The sequence below is a fragment of the Bufo bufo genome, chromosome 6 (genome assembly GCF_905171765.1).
Source record: "Bufo bufo chromosome 6, aBufBuf1.1, whole genome shotgun sequence".
NCBI lineage: Eukaryota > Metazoa > Chordata > Amphibia > Anura > Bufonidae > Bufo > Bufo bufo.
Window position 1 is genome coordinate 383,449,175 of NC_053394.1, and position 26,272 is coordinate 383,475,446.

General features: G+C 45.6%; 1 protein-coding gene across 1 annotated transcript in view; it reads left to right on the forward strand.

Annotated features, from left to right (window-relative positions):
* The window catches only part of LOC121003529 (zinc finger protein 268-like), a 948,872-nt gene that overhangs the window by 702,560 nt on the left and 220,040 nt on the right, over nt 1-26,272 (forward strand). The window lies entirely within an intron of this gene.

A 26,272-nucleotide genomic window follows, 5' to 3' on the forward strand; every position in this document is an offset into this window, starting at 1 on the left:
CTAAAATACAATAACTGGAGATAAGAGGAGACTTTAGGGGAGATAATAAAGTGTAGATGTTTCGATCACTATAAAAAGAGAGAACAAAACATGTGTGAGGTCAAGGCAGTTTCATGATATGTCATAAAATCCAATATTTATAATATACAAAACATAAGTTGATCAACAAGTCATAAAACTGGGATAAAAAAAAAAAATATATAGAATAAAATTAAGACAGACATGCAGAGCGAACTAACACCCCGGAATGAAGATCACATTAGCGCTTTTACATTACATGTGTCTATTTGTATTTTCTATATATTGGATTTTATAATCTAGATCTTTTGTAGGTTTCATTTGTTGGTATATAGAACAACTGAAAAAAACGCAGGGTGTGCATTGTGAATGACTAGAATACTACAAAAACATCCTGACACGGTCCGGCCCAGGTTCTGATATCAGCACAGCTCCGGATAAGGAGCGATTGGTTCCTCATTTTTATACTATTACAACCACTGAGGAACAAAACGTACATTTTCGAAATGCGTCTGGTGTAACTGTGGTATTAATCCATCGAGTGCAATTGCCGCACGAACCTATTGAGAGGAATAAACGTATCCTTTATACCATTCTGGACACTAAAAAAGCAAAAATTGGCGTTCCCATATGCCTACTACACACGTGCAAGTAAGTGTGGCGGCACATGAGAGAACTATAGGATCCAGCAGTTCATCGAGATCATAGATGAGTGGAGGTCATCGATTTTCCAGTTCGGGGGGTGGGGCTCTGACACCCTGCTGGCTCTGACACCCGGCACCCCCAGTCTATCAGCTGTATGAAGAGAAGGCACACGCTGTGTGCGCCTGCTGTCTCCAGTCTCTCTTCCATCTTGTCATAGACATGACAGCGGCGAGCAGGACAGGAGATGGCGCGCGCCTTTTCCTCATACAGCTGACCTGTGGGGGTGCCAAATGTCGAATCCCTGCCAATCTAAACCTGTTCTAAAAAAATAAAATGACATTTACAGAATGAGGCAACATAGAGTAGACATATGGGGGATGTAAAGTAATAACTAGTTTACGAGGTATCACTATCTGCCGGAAAAGCAGAAAAATAAAGATTTAGAAAACTAAATTTTTCAAAAATTTTTATGAAGGGGTTAATGCAGGGAAATCTAACCGCAGTTTGTCCGTCATTTCACCATCACACATAATAAAGATGGCGGTTTGATACATGGTGTAGAGATGGGTCTGCACGGCTGATCGGTGAAGAAGACTTCTGGAGGGTCAGGATGCGGACTCTGACACCAGAGGGATTGAATGAAGAATCCAAGGAATTCCAGAATCTCTCTCTCTTTCCCCGGGTCATTCTGCCTTTCTCCAATATGGAGCATTAATATTTCTCATCATGTGAGCATGCGCTGCACTCTGCTTGGCTCCTCCTCCCCTGGGCTGGCGTGGTGAGCACGAGACCACCGCTTCCTATCCAGCTCGCCTCCTTGCTTACTGCATGTCCTCTTGTCGCCGGGGAGAGGGTTTCCTTCCTTAGTGTACGTGCATGTGCCACATAACTAAGTGGTGAGTATTACAGTGCCTTGCAAAAGTATTGACTCCCCCGTTGACTTTTTTTTGGTATTGTGGTGCCTCACAACTTTAAAGAGGTCTGTTTTTTTATTTATTATGAAGCAAACAACAAATAGGACAAAATAACAGAAAACGTCAATGTACAGTCGTGGCCAAAACTTTTGAGAATGACACAAATATTAGTTTTCACAAAGTTTGCTGCTAAACTGCTTTTAGATCTTTGCTTCAGTTGTTTCTGTGATGTAGTGAAATATAATTACACGCACTTCATACGTTTCAAAGGCTTTTTATCGACAATTACATGACATTTATGCAAAGAGTCAGTATTTGCAGTGTTGGCCCTTCTTTTTCAGGACCTCTGCAATTCGACTGGGCATGCTCTCAATCAACTTCTGGGCCAATTCCTGACTGATAGCAACCCATTCTTTCATAATCACTTCTTGGAGTTTGTCAGAATTAGTGGGTTTTTGTTTGTCCACCCGCCTCTTGAAGATTGACCACAAGTTCTCAATGGGATTAAGATCTGGGGAGTTTCCAGGCCATGGACCCAAAATGTCAACGTTTTGGTCCCGAGCCACTTAGTGTTTTTTTTTGGAGAGAAGTGGCTTCTTTGCTGCCCTTCTTGACACCAGATGCGTGCAGATGAGCTCACACCTGCCTGCTGCCATTCCTGAGCAAGCTCTGCACTGGTGGCACTCAGATCCCGCAGCTGAATCCTCTTTAGGAGACAATCCTGGCGCTTGCTGGACTTTCTTGTACGCCCTGAAGCCTTCTTAACAAGAATTTAACCTCTTTCCTTGAAGTTCTTGATGATCCTATAAATTGTTGATTGAGGTGCAATCTTAGTAGCCCAAATATCCTTGCCTGTGAAGCCATTTTTATGCAACGCAATGATGGCTGCACGCGTTTTTTTGCAGGTCACCATGGTTAACAATGGAAGAACAATGATTTCAAGCATCACCCTCCTTTTAACATGTGAAGTCTGCCATTTTAACCCAATCAGCCTGACATAATGATCTCCAGCCTTGTGCTCGTCAACATTCTCACCTGAGTTAACAAGACGATTACTGAAATGATCTCAGCAGGTCCTTTAATGACAGCAATGAAATGCAGTGGAAAGTTTTTTTGGGGATTAAGTTAATTTTCATGGCAAAGAAGGACTATGCAATTCATCTGATCACTCTTCATAACATTCTGGAGTATATGCAAATTGCTATTATAAAAACTTAAGCTGCAACTTTTCCAAAATTTATGTAATTCTCAAAACTGTACATAACTATTCACCCCCCTAAAGTCAGTACTTTGTAGAGCCACCTTTTGCGGTAATCACAGCTCCAAGTCGCTTTGGATAAGTCTCTATGAGCTTGCCACATCTTACCACTGGGATTTTTGTCCATTCCTCCTTGCAACACGTTTCCATTTCCTTCAAGTTGGAGGTTTGCGCTTGTGAATAGCAATTTAAGTCTGACCACAGATTTTCTATTAGGTTGAGATCTGGGCTGTGACTAGGCCATTCCAACACATTTACATGTTTCCCCTTAAACCACTCAAGTGTTGCTTTAGCAGTGTGTTTGGGGTCATTGTCCTGCTTCAAGGTGAACCTCCGTCCTAGCCTCAGATCAAGCACAGAGTGGTACAGGTTCTGCTCAAGAATATCCCTGTAATTAGCACCATCCATCTTTCCCTCAACTCTGACCAGTTTCCCAGTCCCCCCAGCATGATGCTGCCAACACCATGTGTCACTCTGGGGATGGTGTTCTTTGGGTGATGTGATGTGTTGGGTTTGCTCCAGACATAGCGTTTTCTTTGATGGTCTCATCAGACAAGAGCACCTTCCTCCATACATTTTGACCTATTGTCTCAGGAGCCTATTTGGCATCCACAAGTGCACAAGTTGAACCTGGCAGCATGGATTCTGAATCTGTTCTTCAGAATCCATACTGCCAAGTTCAACCTGTGCACTTGTGGATGCCAAATAGGCTCCTGAGACAATAGGTCGTCGTCTGCGGGAAGAAAAAAGGGTTCCTCCAATGCCAAGTTCTTTAGAATTGGGAGCCAGCTTAGTTTCGGCCAATATGGAGCTATTAGGACCAGAGTTACTCGTTCTAACTTCAGCTTTTTCAGGATTGGCCCAATTAGAGGAAAAGGTGGGAAGGAATAGGCCAGATCCATATCCCAAATCTGAGACAAAGAATCTACTGCCACTGGCATGTCCCACGGATTTAGTGAGAAGAAAAAGGGAAGACGAGTATTTTTTCTTGTGGCAAAGAGGTCCAATTAAGGAGTCCCCTATTTCTTCAAGTACTGTATATGAAATACTTCTTTTTTGAGACACCACTCCCCTAGACGTATAGAATGTCTGATTAGAAATATGTGGTGACACTTTTCTCTCCTTTCAGGTGGATTGCCGAGATGGAGAGTACATTTTTCTCTGCCCAGCTGATTATCCGGTCTGATAAATGTTGAAGGGATGGAAATCTTGACCCCCCTTGATGTTTCAGGAAGGATACTGTTGAAATGTTGTCTCAGAGAACCCGTACATATTGGCCCTTTTAGAAGATTATCCACTTTTGGAAAGTTTCCAAGACTGCTCTCAACTCCCTGAAGTTTGAGGACCTGTGAGAGAGATTGTGACCCCAGGGACCCTGAAAGTATAAGTCCTGCACCTGGGCTCCCAAGCCCGACTTGCTGGCATCCGTTGTTACTAGAATCTGAGGTTCTAAAGTCTATGGATTTCCCAATGAGAAGTTCTCTGGATCTATCCACCATGAAAGACTCCGTCTTAATGACTGTGGAATGCGGATCTTCTGATCCAAAGAATTTAGATCTCGGTTCCAACAAGTCAGAACTGTTTTCTGCAAAGGTCTTGAATGGAACTGACTCCAGGGGACTGTGGCGATGCAAGCTGTCATTAACCCGAGGATTTTCATGGCCGTTCTTATAGACAGGACTTCTTTCCTTTGGAATAAGGAAATCTCCTGGCGCATCTTTGCCTCTTTCTCTACCAGCAGGAATGAATGTTGTTTTTCCGAGTCCAATAGGGTGCCTAAGAAAATCTTCCTTGCTTCTGAAATAAGGTTCGATTTTTCTAGGTTTATGATCCATCCCAAGCGGGAGAGACTCGTCAAGGTGAATTCCAGCTGTCTCATTAGAATGGTGGCAGATGGAGCTGTCAATAAAGAGTCGTCCAGATAAGGTATAATTATAATACCCTCTTCTTTCCTCAACCAGGACACGACTTCTGCTACTATTTTTGAAAAGATTCTTGGTGCTGAGGATAGGCCGAAGGGTAGACACTGGAACTGGAAATGCTGAATGGATGAATCCTTCAGAACCGCAAATCTCAAATATTTTTGATGCGCTGAAAATATTGGGACATAACTGTAAGCATCTTTTAAGTCCACTGTGCACATTACCGCTCCTGGACAAATCAACTGAATCGCAGATTTCATTGATTCCATTTTGAATCTTCGATATTTCACCCACTATTTTTGTATTTTTAAGTTTAGAATGGATCGATATGTCCCATTTGGCTTTTTTTTACAAAAAAAACCTCTCGAGTAATGTCCCAGACCAATTTGTTCTGGAGGTACTGGCTTGATGACTGAATAGTTTTTCCAAATCTGACATTATTGCAGAATTTTGTTCTGGTTAAGCGAAATGTGTCACAACAAATTTCCTTGGGGGGAGGATATAAAAATTCTATTCTGTATCCTTTATCTATTTTTTTCAAAATCCAAGTATTGTGATTAATTTCTTTCCACTGTGGAAGGAAGGTTTTCAGTCTTCCTCCCACCGGAAGAACGTCATTGTTTTTGTTGTGTAGTATTGGGATTAAGGAGGAACCCTCTACCCTTACCTCCCTTTGGGTAACTCCACCCTCCTGATTTACCTTTGCCTCTGTAAGAGACGTATATTGGGGTCCTGGCTTCTGAAAGGACTGGGACTTTTTATTTTTGTCCTCTGGAAACCCTCTCTTTTTGTCTGTAGCCTTTTCCAGAATAGAACTAGAACAGGGCCAAAAACATAAGTACCAGAAAATGGGATTGTCACAGTCGTGACCTCTGGCTGTGACCTTCTGTCTATGCTCTCGCTGCAGCTCCGTTCCTGTGTGTTGCTTGTGGTTCGTTATGGGTTAACTCCCCTGTGTTCCTATCTGGAGTTAATCCTCTCTGTCTGCTCCATGGGTTTGGCCTCTCTGCCTGAAACCTCAGCCTGTATATAAGGCTGAGGTTTCCTCAGTTCTGTGTCAGCTCTCCTGGTGTGTGTTGTCTTGTCCTGCTCCTTGTTTGTACTCACTCTCCCATGCTGCTGACCCATGGGATCCGTGTCTGTCTGTGCTCTGTGGGTTTCCTACTTGTTCATTCCCGTCCTCTTTCCTGTGTTTTGTTATCTGTTCTGCCAGTTATGTTTGAGTCTCCTTGTGTGTATTCATACGTCTCTGTTTAGCAAGCCCTTGCTGCAGGGTGCCTTGCTGCAGAGTGCTATGGGCAAGGCCACGCAGTATACCACTGGTGAAGCTAGTCCTTCTCTGCTCATTGCCACTCCTGCTCTCTTGCATGAAGTCCTGCTTGTGTTTTCAGTTGCCTGCTTGTATTTGCTTGTTTGTTATGGTTGCCTATGTACCGTCGGTACCTTCTGGTACCTGTTGTCAGTTTGCTCCTGTTGTCATTGTCTAGTTCACGCTCCAGAGTGGACCCTGGCAACTCCCTGCGGCAAAGCCTAACCCTACCATCTGGGGCCCTAGTGAATACCAGAAGTTGCTTAGTCACGCCCCTCTGGAGTATTACTAGACAATGGCGCAGTGGGGGTTTTCCTCCCACTGTGCAGACGGTACATAGAGCTCTCAATTTCCCTCCTTGGATTCTGTTCGTGCAATAAACTCTGTTGTGACTGTACCGTATTGCTGTATGTTTTGCTTGACAACGCGGTGGTCTCTCCTGGGACCTCCAACTCAAGACAGAATGAACAAGTGAACTTTCACAGAGTTTTTGTGTTCTGTTTTCTGCTTATCTGTGGTGTGTGCTTTCTGTTTTTGTTTCCCTCTTCATGGTGCCTTTAGGTATCGGATTTAGTTGCCTTGGTGTACTGGCTGCGGTGGTTTCCATGTATGCTGATTGCCAGGGGCGACGTCCGGTGTAGCCTTTTTAGCTTGCAGCTCTGCCTACGGCCGTGTTTTCCGTTATTGGTGCAGGTATCTGCTTCTGTACTCACTCCTCCGGAAGGGGGTGTCAGCATGTTTGACCAATCAGTTCTTGGCAGACATGCCATTCTCCGGAGGGAGAGTGGAGGGGGAGGTGTTTGCACACTGCAGTTCACCGTGACTTTTGTGGCAGTGTAGGCTGGCGGCATTCCCCTTGGCGTACTGGCTGCGTTTTTCGTGTAGGCTGGTTGCTAGGGGCTGGCTGCGGTCATATTATGTGTTCTGCTTGTGTACCTCTGTACCCCTTTGATTCCGATTTTCTTTGTATTCGAGTCTGGTTCCCGGTCCCACTCCTCCGGAAGGGGGTGTCTGCATGTCTGGCCAATCAGTTCTTGGCAGACATGTCATTCTCCGGAGGGAGAGTGGAGGGGGAGGTAACTGCATGGTGCGGTTCACTTGACGTGTTTTCCGTGTTGACTGGCTATCTTCCCCTGGCGTACTGGCTGCGGACCCTCTGTGCAGGCTGGTTTTCAGGGGCTTGTGCTGGCTGCGGTCGTCTTTTGTGTTCCTGTCCATGTACCTCATCACCCCTTTGATTTCTGTTCCCTTGCCTGGTTCTGTTTGGTTTGTTGCCCCACTTCCTCCCCTTTTCTGTTTGGGGGGGAGAGGGGGGGGGCTTTGAGGGGTGGGAGTGTCACAGTCGTTACCTCTGGCTGTGACCTTCTGTCTATGCTCTCGCTGTAGCTCCGTTCCTCCGTTGCTTGTGGTTCGTTATGGGTTAACTCCCCTGTGTTCCTATCTGGAGTTAATCCTCTCTGTCTGCTCCATGGGTGTGGCCTCTCTGCTGCACCCATGGAACCTGTATATAAGGCTGAGGTTTCCTCAGTTCTGTGTCAGCTCTCCTGGTGTGTGTTGTCTTGTCCTGCTCCTTGTTTGTACTCACTCTCCCATGCTGCTGACCCATGGGATCCGTGTCTGTCTGTGCTCTGTGGGTTTCCTACTTGTTCATTCCCGTCCTCTTTCCTGTGTTTTGTTATCTGTTCTGCCAGTTATGTTCGAGTCTCCTTGTGTGTATTCATATGTCTCTGTTCAGCAAGCCCTTGCTGCAGAGTGCTATGGGCAAGGCCACACAGTATACCACTGGTGGAGCTAGTCCTTCTCTGCTCATTGCCACTCCTGCTCCCTTGCATGAACTCCTGCTTGTGTTTTCAGTTGCCTGCTTGTTTGTTATAGTTGCCTATGTACCGTTGGTACCTTCTGGTACCTGTTGTCCGTTTGCTCCTGTTGTCACTGTCTAGTTCACGCTCCAGAGTGGACCCTGGCAACTCCCTGCGGCAAAGCCTAACCCTACCATCTGGGGCCCTAGTGAATACCAGGAGTTGCTTAGTCACGCCTCTCTGGAGTATTACTAGACAGTGGCGCAGTGGGGGTTTTCCTCCCACTGTGCGGACGGTACATAGAGCTCTCAATTTCCCTGTGTTTCCCTCCTTAGATTCTGTTTGTGCAATAAACTCTGTTGTGACTGTATCGTATTGCTGTATGTTTTGCTTGACGACGCGGTGGTCTCTCCTGGGACCTCCAACTCGTGACAGGGATAGTACAAAGCTTATTTTTTTTATGGAATATCCCCAGACCACGTTTTAAGCCACAATGCTCATCTGGGGGCATTTGAAAGGGAACTGGCTCTGGCAGCGAATCTAATAGATTCCGCCGAAGCATCAGAGACAAACGCAGTTGCCAGTTTTAAGAGTGGAATGGACTCCAGAATTTCTTCCCTGGATGTTTTCATCTTTAGATGGTTCTCTAGTTGGGAGAGCCATACAAATAACGATCGAGACAGTGAAGTAGCGGCAATATTTGTATTGATCAATGCAGAAGATACCTCCCAGGCTTTTTTAAAAGACCATCTATTTTTCTATCCATAGCGTCCTTAAGTTGCGAGGAATTTTAAAGGGCAAGGAGGGTATTTTTTAATTACTTTTGCAATGAGTATATCAATTTTCAGGGTATCCACCCACAATTTTGTATCTTCTGCATTAAAGGATAGACGATTCTTAAACTCATGAGATATATAAAAGTCTTTTCTGCTTTTTCCCATTCCTCCAATATGATTAATTTTAGATTTTCATTTACCGGAAAGAGGTGTTTTCTTTTTTGTTTTAGTCCACCAAAAATCTCGTCTTGTAAAGAACAAGGTTAGGCGACTTCCTCTACGTCCATTGTCTGATGGACAGCAGAATTGAGAACGTCTAAATCCTCGGATAAAAAAGCCGGAATTAGACTTACCGGTAATTCATTTTCCACTAATCCACCATGACGGCCCAGAGAGATTGACCCCTGACCTCTGTAGGGGCAGGAACAGAGATAGGTTTAAAAGGACCTCCCCCCCCACAACCATTCACCAGTGAGTTCCAGATTATAGTGGCACAATCACCGGTTAACAAGTGAAACAACAAAGTGGTTTTTTTTGGTATTAAGTCATACCAAATTATTGGAGTAAAAATGTATTTTTGGGGTGGGATATCATGCCGTCATGGTGGATTCGTGGAAAATGAATTACCGGTAAGTCTAATTCCGGCTTTCCACTTCACCACCATGACGGCCCAGAGAGACATAACAAATTATATACGTCTTAGGGTGGGGCAACGGCCTGTAGGACCTTGCGACCAAAAGCCAGGTCTGAGGACCTGGATAAGTCAAGTCTATAATGTTTAATGAAGGTGTTTACACTAGACCAGGTTGCAGCCTGGCATATTTGATCTAGGGAAGCTCCTGCCCTTTCAGCAAAAGAGGCCGACATGGCTCTCGTAGAGTGAGCCCGAATGACCTCTGGACAACTGATGCCTTTGATCTTGTAGCAGTCTGTAATAGACTGTTTTACCCATCGGGCAATGGTAGATCTGGAAGCTGCCTTCCCCTTATTTTTACCACAGAAGAGCACTAGTAAGTTGTCCACCTTCCTCAGGTCTCTAGTGACCTCTAGGTATTTTAGCACTGTTCGTTTAACGTCCAGGGTATGGAAACATTCTTCTCCAGAATTCTTAGGGTTTTCACAGAAGGAGGGAAGAATGATCTCCTGGTTCCTATGGAAGTCTGTTACTACTTTTGGTAAAAACGTCGGGTCTAGCCTCAAGGTGACACGGTCCTCCTGTATTGTGAGGTATGGTTGTCTTATTGACAATGCTTGGATCTCGCTCAATCTTTTTGCTGATGTTATAGCAATAAGAAAAGCCGCCTTCTGAGAAAGATGCTTCAGAGAACTTGAGTCCAAGGGTTCGTAAGGCGGACCTGTGAGTCCGTTAAGGACAGTGTTTAAGTCCCAGGTAGGCACCTTTGATTTGAGAGAAGGTCTTAGTCTGGCTGCAGATCTCAGGAATCTTTGGCTCCATCTATGGCTGGCTAATTCGGAATCGAAATATGCACTAAGTGCTGAGACCTGGACTATAAGGGTAGAAGGACTTAACCCAGACTCTAGGCCCTTCTGCAGGAAATCCAAAATCTTCAGTATATTCGGTTTGGTTTGGTCTGGGGTTTAGTCGCCTGACCAGGTACAGAATTTCTTCCAGATTTTAAAATAAATGGCGTTTGTCACCTTCTCTCTGCTGGCCTTCAAGGTAGAAATACCCCCCTCAGAGAGACCTCTACGTCTTAGAAGGTTGGACTCAGGATCCAAGCCGAGAGATTGAAGATTTCCGGATGGAGATGGAGAACCGGCCCGTGGATCAGGATATCCTTCCTCTTTGAGAGAATAAAAGCTTCCTGTGGGGAGAGTTTGGTTAGAACCAAGAACCAGCTTCTCTTGAGCCAGTACGGAGTGACCAAGATTACTCTGGCTCTGTCCCTGATGATTTTTTGTAGAACTTTTGGGATTAATGGGAACGGAGGGAAGGCATATGCAATGTCCCAGTTCCAGTGTAGGGAGAAGGCGTCGATCGCTAGGGGCCTGTCCCTTGGGTTTAGGGAGCAAAAAAAGGTTGATACCTTTGCGTTTATTCTTGTAGCAAATAGGTCTACCAGAGGGAGGCCCCACCTCGGGACAATCAGATTGAAGACGTCCCTGTTTAAAGACCATTCCCCCTGGTCTATGGTAGTCCTGCCGAGGAAGTCCGCTGCACAGTTTAGGCTTCTTTTAAATGAATTGCAGATATCGACTTTACATTCTTTTCCCCCCAGAGGAAGATTTTTTTGGACAGACCATCTAGTTTCTGAGACCGTGTGCCCCCCTGATGTTTGAGGTAGGACACGGTTGTAACATTGTCTAAATAGACCTTTATATGTTGGTTTCTTAATTTTGGAGCGGCTACTTGTATTGTCTCCCAAACTGCCCTGAGCTCCCTGTAGTTTGAAGACTGAGCTGCAATATTTTGAGGCCAGTCTCCCTGGTAGAGATCCGAAGAAATCTTTGTGCCCCACCCCTTTACGCTGGCATCGGTATGAACAAGCACTGCTGGGGTTCTGAACCAGACCATGCCCTTCGTTAAGTTTTTTGTTTGAAGCCACCACCGGACTGAGGATTTTATGTGGCCCGGGATCAGGATTTTCCTGTACAAAGAGGATAGATTTTTGTTCCACTTCCTTAGAAGCCAGGACTGAAGGGCTCTGTAATGGGCCTGGCACCAAGGGACTGCTACTATGCAGGCTGTCATCTGACCTAAGAGACTCATCGCTTCTCTGCACGAGAAGGAGCGACGTCCCAGGAAGGCCCTGATCGCTGACTGCAGGTTCTGAATTCTTTCTGCTGGAAGAAAGGTTGTTAGTTTTCCCGAATCTAACAGAACCCCCAGGAATTTTACCCTGGTATTTGGAACTAGGGATGACTTTTTTAGGTTTATCACCCAACCTAGAGATGTCAGAAGGGAGCAGAAGATGTCTCGGTCTGCTATAGACTGATCTACCGAGTTGGAAATCAGTAGAAAGTCATCTAGGTAAGGAACGACCGTCACACCCTGAGACCTCAGGGAGGCGACCATCTCTACCACCAGCTTCGTGAAAATCCTTGGGGCTGAGGCCAGCCCGAAGGGGAGAGCCACGAACTGGAAGTGGTGAACAGACCCTTTGTGATCCCTTATTGCAAACCGCAGGAACCTTTGAGACTGGAAGTGAATAGGAACATGATAGTATGCGTCCTTTAAGTCGATTGTACAGAGGAGCGCATCTTTTTTAATTAAAGGAATGGTGGAATTTAGAGATTCCATCTTGAACTTTTTGTAGATAACAAATTTGTTTAGCCTCTTGAGGTTTATGATCATACGGAAGGAACCCCCCGGTTTCTTTACTAAGAAAAGGCTGGAGTAGAAACCTTGTCCCCGTTGAAGCTCGGGAACAGGAATCACTACTCCCAAGTCCCGGAGATTCTGAACCTCCCTCCAGATCTGGCTGTGATGACAAGGAGATGGGTGGTGAGAAATCAGAAACACATTTGGAGGGGGGGAAGATAACTCTATCCTGTATCCGTTTCTGACAAGATTTTGAGCCCAGAGGCTGGGAGAAGTCTGCTGCCACTGAGCAAAAAACTGGGATAGTCCTCCCCCTATCCTGGCGTCACTGCTTCTCACCTCCCTTGTTTTGGGGATTAAGGAGGAATCCTCTACCCCTTTTGGGTAACTCCAACGTCCGGATTTACCCCTACCACGAAAGGAGCTATTTTGGGAAAATTGACTACGAAAGGAAGTTTTCTTTTTAGCGGTCTTCTCTTTTTATTGACCTTGGCCACCTGGATGTCAATTCTAGGGACCTCGTCAAAAATCTTAGAATCTGACGGGTCAAACACAAGGCGGTTCCTGAACTCCTTGGAAATTCCCAGTTTCTTTTCAGGATGGGCCCATTCATCCAACACCATTTCCTTAATGTTTTCATTTATGGGGAAGACCCTGGAGCGTTTGACCTTCAATCCACCAAACATCTCCTCCTGAACCGTATGGGGTCGCTGGATGTCCTCCACCCCCATGGTATCCCTGACAGCCTTTAAAAGGTCACTCATCTCACTGGGGGTAAAGAAATATTTCTTAGTGTCCTCGACGATCTCACCCTCAGATAGGGGGTCGTCGTCCTCTTTTTTAGAGGATGAGGCATCGTCCTCTAAATCTTCGGAGTCAGAAATATCCGCCATCCTGGGCCGTTTAGGTGGGCGAGACCCCCGGATATCCTCACGGAGGGAGGCCAGGGAAGACTTAACCTCCTCCTGAATCATGGATCTGAACTCCTACATAATTGAGGGCTGTTCCCTCCCCTGTTCCTACTAATTTGGCAATGCAATCCATGCAAAGTTTTTTTGTATAGTCATCAGGAAGCCGGACGGAGCACTGGATGCATCTGGCGGTGAGAGAGGCAGTCCATTAAATTTATGCCAGTCTGGTATAAGAGCATAACTTAGATGCAGTATACCAGCAGACCCCCAGGGGGAAGGGAACAGTGAATACACTAGGGTGCACCCCCCCCCCATGCCATCTGTGAAGCTGCCGGCTGCCCAGGTGGGCTACTCACGCAGGGGCGCTCTGGAGCGGTCTGCTCCTTCAGCTGCAGCTCCTTTTGCTGCGGCTGCAGCTCCTTCTCCTGGTCCGACATGTCCGGTCAGCAAGCGATGCAGAGAGCGTAGCGGGGAAGAGTGCTGGGAGCATTTTATTATAGAGGCCCCGTCCACTTCCGGGTTTCGCCGGCAACCCGGAAGTGACGTCAGACGCGCGCGACTGCGCAGAAGGTCCTTTCGGTCGGCTCCCCCACAGGGAGGTAGGCGACCTGCGGCAGCTCAGGGCAGGCTTCCCTCAGCAGGGAGCGTGACCCCGGCGTCACCCTGCCAGCTTTAGAACTACACTGCGTGCAGAATTATTAGGCAAATGAGTATTTTGACCACATCATCCTCTTTATGCATGTTGTCTTACTCCAAGCTGTATAGGCTCGAAAGCCTACTACCAATTAAGCATATTAGGTGATGTGCATCTCTGTAATGAGAAGGGGTGTGGTCTAATGACATCAACACCCTATATTAGGTGTGCATAATTATTAGGCAACTTCCTTTCCTTTGGCAAAATGGGTCAAAAGAAGGACTTGACAGGCTCAGAAAAGTCAAAAATAGTGAGATATCTTGCAGAGGGATGCAGCACTCTTAAAATTGCAAAGCTTCTGAAGCGTGACCATCGAACAATCAAGCGTTTCATTCAAAATAGTCAACAGGGTCGCAAGAAGCGTGTGGAAAAACCAAGGCGCAAAATAACTGCCCATGAACTGAGAAAAGTCAAGCGTGCAGCTGCCAAGATGCCACTTGCCACCAGTTTGGCCATATTTCAGAGCTGCAACATCACTGGAGTGCCCAAAAGCACAAGGTGTGCAATACTCAGAGACATGGCCAAGGTAAGAAAGGCTGAAAGACGACCACCACTGAACAAGACACACAAGCTGAAACGTCAAGACTGGGCCAAGAAATATCTCAAGACTGATTTTTCTAAGGTTTTATGGACTGATGAAATGAGAGCGAGTCTTGATGGGCCAGATGGATGGGCCCGTGGCTGGATTGGTAAAGGGCAGAGAGCTCCAGTCTGACTCAGACGCCAGCAATGTGGAGGTGGAGTACTGGTTTGGGCTGGTATCATCAAAGATGAGCTTGTGGGGCCTTTTCGGGTTGAGGATGGAGTCAAGCTCAACTCCCAGTCCTACTGCCAGTTTCTGGAAGACACCTTCTTCAAGCAGTGGTACAGGAAGAAGTCTGCATCCTTCAAGAAAAACATGATTTTCATGCAGGACAATGCTCCATCACACGCGTCCAAGTACTCCACAGCGTGGCTGGCAAGAAAGGGTATAAAAGAAGAAAATCTAATGACATGGCCTCCTTGTTCACCTGATCTGAACCCCATTGAGAACCTGTGGTCCATCATCAAATGTGAGATTTACAAGGAGGGAAAACAGTACACCTCTCTGAACAGTGTCTGGGAGGCTGTGGTTGCTGCTGCACGCAATGTTGATGGTGAACAGATCAAAACACTGACAGAATCCATGGATGGCAGCTTTTGAGTGTCCTTGCAAAGAAAGGTGGCTATATTGGTCACGGATTTGTTTTTGTTTTGTTTTTGAATGTCAGAAATGTATATTTGTGAATGTTGAGATGTTATATTGGTTTCACTGGTAAAAATAAATAATTGAAATGGGTATATATTTGTTTTTTGTTAAGTTGCCTAATAATTATGCACAGTAATAGTCACCTGCACACACAGATATCCCCCTAAAATAGCTAAAACTAAAAACAAACTAAAAACTACTTCCAAAAATATTCAGCTTTAATATTAATGAGTTTTTTGGGTTCATTGAGAACATGGTTGTTGTTCAATAATAAAATTAATCCTCAAAAATACAACTTGCCTAATAATTCTGCACTCCCTGTAGTCCGCCGGAGAGCAGGGGACGCTTTTCTGGATGATGGACCCGTAAGAGAGGCCACAAGGACCGCCGATGCGGTCAACCAGGTATCTTTAAAAATAAAAAACGAGGTCCACTTCACCTCCCTGAAGCCAGAGAGGACTTTTCTCTGTTCTGGCCGCTATAGGGGCAGGAACACACTGGTGAATGGTGGTGGGAGGGGTCCTTTTAAACCTATCTCTGTTCCTGCCCCTACAGAGGTCAGGGGTCAATCTCTCTGGGCCGTCATGGTGGTGAAGTGGAAAATTTCTTTTTTCCCCCTGTTCCGCAGGACAAGAAGCAATTTCATCTTCCTCAATATCATCCATTTATCCCTCTGATCTAATGTTACTAGTGGATTCATCCTCTGAATCTGAGTCCATATCAGCTCTAGGTCTTCTAACATGAGACTGCGGAACAGATTTTGACATTAATTTGACCACTGAGGAGTGTACTTCCTCCTTTTAATCTTTGTAATTTCAGCTGATAAAGATGGCTGTTCTTCTTTTAGCAATTTATCAATTCAGGAGCTGCAAAGTTGTTCAAAGTAAGACTCCGCCAGCTTCTTAGCACAAGTAGCACATCTTTTCACTTTGTTTTTAGGTTCATAAGTATTTTTATGCCCCACATCTTTATCATCCTGAAATTACAAAACAAACTGCTAGCTATGCAGAAATCCCAAAGTATTATTACAGGGCCTATACAGCACACCTGACTTATATGACCCTGGGCAGGAGCTTCTGAACCCGGCACAGACCCACCAGACACTGGACCTTCCATGGTGGAGTACACAAACATTTGATTTCCCACCATACCTTTATAGTCCTGCCCCCTTCCGCCACCAGTCTCCTCCTCCCTATTCTGGGACTCCATCCTACAGGAGAATCCCGACATGGATAATGTGAGTCCATTCCTAATAGGGACTTCTGCATTGATAGGCCATCCACACCGCGCCAGGCATTCCAGCGTGCCCTCTTGCCGGGCATCTCACAAGAGGGCGTCACTTGGCTTGCAGAGGCGCGCCAAAGCCACCAAAAGTGATACTACTTGGACCGCGCCCAATATGGCTGCACCCTGCACGTGAAACGCAGAAGGAGGATGCAGTACGGAGCCGAGAGCCTCTCCAGAGAGGAAGCGGACACAGCAACCAGAACCCGCAGCCTCAATGGGTACTGGTAAGGCTAGGGGACCCCTCTAAAGGGGTGCTAGGCGAGGCCTCCGGTTCAGGGATGGAAGTAGAAGCATAAAGACCCCCCCCCTTCGATTCTATCTTGGTGTCACGGTGGAGAGTGGGGGAAACCCCCCACCGTGCGATGTCAAAGGGTAGAAGGGGATCAGCCTGGCCAAAAGGAGTAATAAGGGAGCAGGTCACCTTCTACAGCGTCCCTAATCCTCTCCCTGACTCCTCACCGTATGAGCAGACCTTGATGGTAGGACGACTCATACTCAGGATTCCTAGAGACCCTAAGTCACCCTGGTAATCCCTCACCAAGGAGCAGGGAAAAGACGACCTGTTCATCCCAGTAATGGAGGAACAGGAGCTTCTATCTGAGGCCAGGCTGCAAGGAGAGGGGAACACATACAGCATAAGGAGATGGCATTTAAGCGAAACCAATAACACACTTACCTGCCACAGACACACTGACTGGAACCTGTGCACTAGTGCTGCTGTCCACACCAACATTAAAGGACACAGCACACACCACAAACCACACAGGAACCCAGGACATCCATAGCTGCAATAAACATGAGACAGGGGAATGTCTAGTAAACATGACACCAAACACCACCAGACATGTAACACCAAACTAGACATAACAACACCCTGAACATAACCCACTCCATACAAATAAGGACAGGAAGGAAAGGAGACACCGGGATAACATTGATGACTACAAGGGTGGCCCTCACTGGACAGATGGAACACCCTGGATTGGAGCAGAGCTCCAGCACCAACGACTGCTGAAGTACAACACCCTCCAGTTATTACCAAACATTACGATTATTCCGGATATCTTGTCACAATTGTTTTTAGAGTAAATTAGAATAGAAATAGTGACTTTTAAAAATACCTTTAATTATGATAAAGCGGGTATAGGTATGTATATACCAACATAGTGTACTACAATTTATACAAAAATTTATTTGAAAGGGGAGTAGTGGCCCCCAAAGGAAAAAACATTCATTGGTGACGGGATACACAACACAGGTTCAGGAAAACGGACAAAGGTGTAGTGGGAGGCAGGGCAGACAGACTTACCCTAAATGCCCTATAGACTGCTTAGCCCAGGGTGACCCCCTGATGGTGGAGGCTCCCTGTCCCCAAACCTAATGCTATCCAGTCCCTACGAAAACCCTAATCAGGGAAATGATATTCCCAAAAGATACATAGAGAGTGGATGGTGGTCCAGAGAAATGGACGCCACCAGCACTCTCTAGACTAATACACGAATCCCGACGCGTTTCGCCTGAAACCTCATCAGGAGGTGGTATATTATCAAGATGAATAAAGCACATATGATAAGGAAATATGATGTAAAAATGATACTTAGCTAAAAGGCCAGATGTCGAGAGACGCACGTTTTTTGGGTCAACAGAAAAAGGGGGAAATAGGAAACAGATCCCACTAATGATACCTATGAAAATAGATAAAGAACATATCAGTGGGATGCCCACATGTTGCAAGAGCTACACAATCGCACAAAGAAACATCTGGGCACTGGTAAGATGAACAGGACTTACACGTAAAGAGAATGGCGGATTTCCCACAAAAACCAGGTAGTAGGGGCCAAGCTAGCTCTGGCGGTGAGGGCGCTGGCTATTTAAATTCAGCGCTCCCTCAAGTGACCACATCCGGACGCCGGTAACCCACTTCCGGCATCCGGACCGCACTCTGGAGCGCACACGACTTCCTGTCCAATGTCACTTCCGGTGTCGTGACACGCATCGTGAGCCGCATAGGGCTCGATGCAGACACCGGAAGTTACTAGTGGAACGCACCATGCTGGAACGCACCAACAGGGCCAGCAGTTCCAAGAGGATGCCGGACAGGCGGCATGATGCATCAGGGGTAAAAACACATCGGAACCTAGATTAGATATATCAAAAGGTTCAATGCGGCATTGTGGAATAAAAATTTGTGGCCCCAAACAAACAACGCCAGAGGCAGTAGGACGCCATCACACAAGAAAGGTTTTTCGAATGATAATTAAAGATAAAGAAAATAATGGTCACCTAGGTCATCTCCTATAGTATTGATAAAAGAGAGGAGAGGATACCAGGTTAAATAGGGATGTGAGGAACTGATAATTGTTCACCCAAGATCAAAATGCTTCTCGCATCAATTAGGCCAGAATGAATGGCTCGCATACCAAAAATATTCAAAATATTACTGAGGGACAGTAGGTATTTAATCAAATAGGGAGTTCTAGATGAAGCATGCAAAATGAAGTCTTTCATTTAGACCAAGGGAGGACTGGGACTGGAAGCGGTAAATCCATGAAGATACTTTTTTAAGGATCCTCTTGTCCCAGTCACCTCTTTTCTCAGGTAAGGGGACAGAGAAGCGAGCAGAGCCCACGTCGCCCATATGGCAATTGTTAAAATGGTGGGCCACAGGAGTATCTTTTAATTTTTTTATATCGTTTAAATGCTCGCAGACCCTTCTACGGAGCTCTCTTTTAGTCTTGCCAATGTAGTCCATAGGGCAACTACATTGGCAGATGTACAGTCATGGCCAAAAGTTTTGAGAATTAGATAAATATTGGAAATTGGAAAAGTTGCTGCTTAAGTTTTTATAATAGCAATTTGCATATACTCCAGAATGTTATGAAGAGTGATCAGATGAATTGCATAGTCCTTCTTTGCCATTAAAATTAACTTAATCCCCAAAAAAACTTTCCACTGCATTTCATTGCTGTCATTAAAGGACCTGCTGAGATCATTTCAGTAATCGTCTTGTTAACTCAGGTGAGAATGTTGACGAGCACAAGGCTGGAGATCATTATGTCAGGCTGATTGGGTTAAAATGGCAGACTTCACATGTTAAAAGGAGGGTGATGCTTGAAATCATTGTTCTTCCATTGTTAACCATGGTGACCTGCAAAGAAACACGTGCAGCCATCATTGCATTGCATAAAAATGGCTTCACAGGCAAGGATATTGTGGCTACTAAGATTGCACCTCAATCAACAATTTATAAGATCATCAAGAACTTCAAGGAAAGAGGTTGAATTCTTGTTAAGAAGGCTTCAGGGCGTCCAAGAAAGTCCAGCAAGCGCCAGGATCGTCTCCTAAAGAGGATTCAGCTGCGGGATCGGAGTGCCACCAGTGCAGAGCTTGCTCAGGAATGGCAGCAGGCAAGTGTGAGCGCATCTGCACGCACAGTGAGGCGAAGACTTTTGGAAGATGGCCTGGTGTCAAGAAGGCCAGCAAAGAAGCCACTTCTCTCCAAAAACAGGGACAGATTGATCATCTGCAGAAAGTTTGGTGAATGGACTGCTGAGGACTGGGGCAAAGTCATATTCTCCGATGAAGCCTCTTTCCGATTGTTTGGGGCATCTGGAAAAAGGCTTGTCCGGAGAAGAAAAGGTGAGCGCTACCATCAGTCCTGTGTCATGCCAACAGTAAAGCATCCTGAGACCATTCATGTGTGGGGTTGCTTCTCATCCAAGGGAGTAGGCTCACTCACTCACAATTTTGCCCAAAAACACAGCCATGAATAAAGAATGGTACCAAAACACCCTCCAACAGCAACTTCTTCCAACAATCCAACAACAGTTTGGTGAAGAACAATGCATTTTCCAGCACGAAGGCAAAAGTGATAACAAAGTGGCTCGGGGACCAAAACGTTGACATTTTGGGTCCATGGCCTGGAAACTCCCCAGATCTTAATCCCATTGAGAACTTGTGGTCAATCCTCAAGAGGCGGGTGGACAAACAAAAACCCACTAATTCTGACAAACTCCAAGAAGTGATTATGAAAGAATGGGTTGCTATCAGTCAGGAATTGGCTCAGAAGTTGATTGAGAGCATGCCCAGTCGAATTGCAGAGGTCCTGAAAAAGAAGGGCCAACACTGCAAATACTGACTCTTTGCATAAATGTCATGTAATTGTCGATAAAAGCCTTTGAAACATATGAAGTGCGTGTAATTATATTTCACTACATCACAGAAACAACTGAAACAAAGATCTAAAAGCAGTTTAGCAGCAAACTTTGTGAAAACTAATATTTGTGTCATTCTCAAAACTTTTGGCCACGACTGTAGACTACGCCTTTTGTTCTGCAGTTTGCAAAGTCCCGGATGACAAAGGACCGTTGCGTAACAGAACAGGTTATTGATTTTGACGTATTGATAAAGTTCCAGGCCTTGCACGATCCACATTTGAAGACACCCGAAGGCTTGCGGTCTAGCCAGGTGCCCTCTTTTTTGGGGCCCTCATAGTGACTGTGGACTAGACGATCCCGCAAACTCCTTCCTTTGCAGTAAGTCACTTGGGGGTATTCCCTAATCACCTGCGTTAAATCAGGGTCCATTGTGAGAATCGGCCAGTGTCTTCTCAGGATGTATACTACTTCCTTATTCCCAGAGTCGAAGGTCGAGATTAGGCGTATCAGACTCTCGTCTGAATTGTCTGCCCTGCCTCCCACTAGACCTTTGTCCGTTTTCCTAAACCTGTGTTGTGTATCCCGTCACCAATGAATGTTTTTTCCTTTGGGCGCCACCACTCCCCTTTCAAAGAAATTTTGGTATAAATTGTAGTACACTATGTTGGTATATACATACCTATACCCGCTTTATCATAATTAAAGGTATTTTTAAAAGTCACTATTTCTATTCTAATTTACTCTAAAAACTATTGTGACAAGATACACCGAAAAATCTTAATGTTTGGTAATAATTGTCTAATTCAAGTATGGCCAGTTTTCTGACGGGCACTTTATTTACTGAGGATCTCATTAACAAAGCAAAGGATATATCTTCAGACAGGGAAGTTGCTGGTTTGACTTCGTCAGCTAGCTGCAAAATAGTTTTTAAAGATTTATACCAGGGGTACAAGGACAACATAAAGTCTTGGTGGGAAATCAAGTCATTTGAAAATAACCTTGAGTATAAAATCGTTCCTAAAGGGCTACGTATCCCTCTCAGACCGGCGGAACGTATTCAGTCTCCGGAATTCCTAACCAAATGGGAGCAGGAGATTACCGGCAGCTCTCTTAGGTTGATCAGGGCTCCAGATGGCGACCAAAATGGTCGCCAATGCGACTTAGAATTTACAAATGGCGACAAGACTTTTTAGTCTTGTCGCCATTTGCGACTAGACCCGCCGCCGCAGCTCTGCTCAATACAGCGGCGGGGCACAGGAGATGATCATTCTCAGCAGCGCAGGAGGAGTCTCTCCCTCCCCCCTGTGCTGCTGCTGCCGCCGCCTCCGCCAATAAGAAGAGACGGGAGGAGGAGGAGGAGGAGGGGCTGTGGCCACTGCGCCACCAATGAAGAAAACTGACCTGTAATACAAATACAGGAGGCGGGTGCCGGAATCAAATAGCCGGCACCCGACCTCTGTGACAGGGAGCTGCGATCAGCTGCAGTTGAGTTAACCCTTCAGGTGCGGTACCTGAGGGGTTAATTGTAGCTGATCGCAGCCCCCTGTCACAAAGGTCGGGTGCCGGCTATTTGATTCCGGCACCCGCCTCCTGTATTTGTATAAGAAACGTTAGTGGCACAGTGCGCCCCCCCCCCCCCCCCAGTATAATAAACATTGGTGGCTCAGTGGGAAGTGCCAATGAGGGTTAAAAATAATAAAAGAAAATTAACTCACCTCCTCCAGTTGATCGCGTAGCTGCCGGTCTCCTGTTCTTACTTCTTTCTTCAGGACCTGTGGTGACGTCACTGAGCTCATCACATGGCCCATTACCATGGTGATGGATCATGTGATGAGCTCAGTGATGTCACCACAGGTCCTGAAGAAAGAAGTAAGAACAGGAGACCGGCAGCTACGCGATCAACTGGAGGAGGTGAGTAAATTATTTTTTTATTTTTTAACCCTCATTGGCACTGCCCACTGCGCCACCAATGTTTATTATATTGGGGGGGGGCGCACTGCGCCACCAATGTTTATTATATTGAGGGGGGGGCACACTGCGCCACCAATGTTTATTATATTGAGGGGGGGCACACTGCGCCACCAATGTTTATTATACTGGGGTGGGCGCACTGCGGCACCAATGTTTATTATATTGGGGGGGGCGCACTGCGCCACCAATGTTTATTATATTGAGGGGGGGCACTGCGCTACCAATGTTTATTATATTGAGGGGGGGCACACTGCGCCACCAATGTTTATTATATTGGGGGGGGGGCGCACTGCGCCACCAATGTTTATTATATTGACCTTCTACTATGCATTCTGTATTCAGAATGCTATAATTTTCCCTTATAACCATGTTATAAGGGAAAATAATACAGTGAATAGACTTTCATCCTAGGAACCATGCGTGAAAATCGCACCGCATCCGCACTTGCTTGCGATTTTCACGCAGCCCCATTAACTTCTATGGGGCCTGCGTTGCGTGAAAAACGCACAACAGAGCATGCTGCGATTTTCACGCAACGCACAAGTGATGTGTGAAAATCACCGCTCATGTGCACAGCCCCATAGAAGTGAATGGGTCCGGATAAAGTGCGGGTGCATTCCGGTATTCTGAATGCCGGATCCGGCACTAATACATTACTATGGGGAAAAATGCTGGATCCGGCATTCAGGCAAATCTTCATTTTTTTTCCGCCGGAGATAAAACCGTAGCATGCTGCGGTTTTATCTTTTGCCTGATCAGTCAAAATGACTGAACTGAAGACGTCCTGATGCATCCTGAACGGATTACTCTCCATTCAGAATGCATGGGGATATGCCTGATCCGTTCTTTTCCGGTATTGAGCCCCTGTGACGGAACTCAGTGCCGGAAAAGAAAAACGCTAGTGTGAAAGTACCCTAAAATATTAAGTTTAAATCCCCCCTTTCCCAATTTTACATATAAAATATAGAAACAATAAATAAATAAACATATTACATAGCGCTGTCCAAACTATTAAATTATTCAAAAATATCTCCTATGCGGTGAGCATTCGCCATTTTTTAGTCACCTTGTCACCCCAAAAAATAGCATAGGACTGTTCCATTATGGGCCGAATGTTTCATAAAATGCGAAATGCACGCAGCTTTTTTTGGTGTTTTTTTTTTTGAGTATCGCAATACTTTTTTATGGTGACGAAAGCGAATCCAAATTTTGGTTTCAAAACAACCCTACGCCGATCTGATCGGCGTAGCATTGTCACGATACCAAAATTTTGATTCAGTTTCGATTTGGCGACTAAAAATTTGATTTGGCTCCTAAATTTTTCAGTTCAGGAGCCAATGGCTACTAGGTATTTTTTTTAGGCTGGAGCACTGTTGATGTCACTTCTCCTTGATGAGGAAAGACGAATCTTTGAAAACACATCTTCTAAATTGAAGGGACTCATAGACTCAGCCCTTAAACTTAAATCTGATCCTGATTTTGATAAGAGGGAATCTTCCCTGCAATCAGCCGTATAGAGATTTCAGAACCTCATCAAGGAGAGGAAACATAGACAATTTATTAAAGACTTGGGAGAATTCAGAGAAAACAGGGCTTATACGTTTGTGAGAGGTAACAACTCACAAACTGAATCAGAAGTATCTTCTTCTGAACCTGAGTTCTCTGACTCCGAGGGCGCAGGCATTTCAAACACGAGAGGAACAATTAGAGGAGGCCGTTACTCAAGAGGACGGAGAGCCGGTCAGAGATGGCGGGGGTCGAGGGGACAGAGAGCCAACTACTGGGGGGGACAGGGGGGTGGACACTCAGGTCCCGTACCACCAGGACCACAGAGTCGTACACAAACAGACAATTCATCCCAGCATACCCCTTATCAAGTTGTAGCTACGAATGTCCTTTTACCTGCCTCAGACTCCACTTTTCCATCTTCCTCTTCCTCGTCTTCTTCTTCTTTTTTAGCCAAAGGCCAGGCCTCTTACAAGTTAAGGGACCGCAACAGGAACAACTGACAGACCAACTACAGGTAATTAACCTTTCAGACCATGATTTGACTCCTGCTGAGGCGAGTCTCCTACAGAAGGGTCTATCTTTTGTGCCAACGACAAAATATGACACTTTTACGTGGGTGAAGGATTTGAATTTATTTGGTAGAAAGTTTAAATGGCACAAATTTTTTAAAAACTGTAATAAAAAAAATGTGCCTTGACCTGGGAATCAACCCAGAGGACTTCCCTGACTTCCAAAATCTCATGGAACTCTTGGAAGAGGGCACAAGAACAGCAGGAAAAGGTCCCTTTACGGAACTACGATCTCGGAGTACCAGGCTGCCACCTTTGGTTAACACTGAACATATCGACATTTTCTTGCGTCTGGTTATTTCAGATATTGAACGGATACAGAGTGTCTCCCATCACTCTAATTTGTCTGTTTTCTTAAAAGGACCGCGCTGCACCCGGACAGAGCTGAAAAATCCTCCTTTCCAGATCTCACAGGAATTTCTTGAATATGGGTAAGCGATCAGCTCACTTAAGTACACCTCTCCTCCAGGTAACCTTATGAGAAATCAAGGTGCCACCAATAGTGAAGTACATTCACACGAGGTTCCAACTGCAAGGTTTTTATTATACTTACAAGATGGATAAAATCACATGCGGTGTATACAAATCAATTCACCCGACCCGGGTTTCGCTTTGTGAAGCTTCGTCAGGGGTATCTACTACGCCTACCAAGAGGCGGTCTTTATATATCTGCCAGTAATAGGCTACACCTTTTTAAAATCGGAAAAGTTTGTGGATAGCTCACCACCCTCCTCAATACGGTAGGGGTGCTCTAGTCGAGGGGCTGCTCACTCAATCAGTCCAGTGGTATAGAATAAAATGGTAGAAAAAACGACTGGCACTCGCTATGTGGTACACATCAAACGTACTATTTATTATCTGCCCACTCAACAATGGAGTCGTAGCAGCAACATATATACTAAAAATATACACTAAAAAGACCTAAAACGAATAAAATTACTAAAATGCCCTGATTGTGTAGATGTAAGTACAAAAACGCATATATCAAAATATAAGACCTCCTAGGATATAAGTAACAGCAGTAGCTAAATGGTGTGGAGCCTAATCAGTCCTATGGAGGATAATGTCTCTATAGTGGCATAAATCGCCAAACTGTTAGATCTCCTATACAATGTCCACAGTTTATGTGTTCAGTTGTTCCGGATCCAATAGGGATGTCCACCAGTTGTAATAATTGCAGTACTGTTGCTGCTGGGGGATATCACTCCCCTATATATAATATTTACTATAACAGTCCTTTGGCCGGTTTGTGTTATGGCCTTGACATAGAATCTGTTGGAGGTAAATATCGCTTACCCATAGGCGAATGTTGCAAACAGTCCGGTTTGGCCGCTCGCTGTGCCGCTCGCTTGTAGCGTCCTGGGCGGGTTTACAGCAGTCAGGCTCTGGTCACTCGCTGCACCGTTCACTCTCGGCGTCCTCGCTCTCTGGTATTAGACACGTGATACTTCAGAGATCTCGCGGGACTTCGAAGTTCGCTTCCGGTATTCCTGTGAGAAGGTGCTTTAGGTAAAATGTAGAAATGGAGCGCTCCACTTATGAAGGATGATTTAAATCTTTGTCATCGTATCCGGAATGTTGCTGTGAACAGGGATATAACGCTAAACGCGTTTCGAGGACTTCCGTCCTCTTCCTCAGTAGCTACTGAGGAAGAGGACGGAAGTCCTCGAAACGCGTTTAGCGTTATATCCCTGTTCACAGCAACATTCCGGATACGATGACAAAGATTTAAATCATCCTTCATAAGTGGAGCGCTCCATTTCTACATTTTACCTAAAGCACCTTCTCACAGGAATACCGGAAGCGAACTTCGAAGTCCCGCGAGATCTCTGAAGTATCACGTGTCTAATACCAGAGAGCGAGGACGCCGAGAGTGAATGGTGCAGCGAGTGACCAGAGCCTGACTGCTGTAAACCCGCCCAGGACGCTACAAGCGAGCGGCACAGCGAGCGGCCAAACCGGACTGTTTGCAACATTCGCCTATGGGTAAGCGATATTTACCTCCAACAGATTCTATGTCAA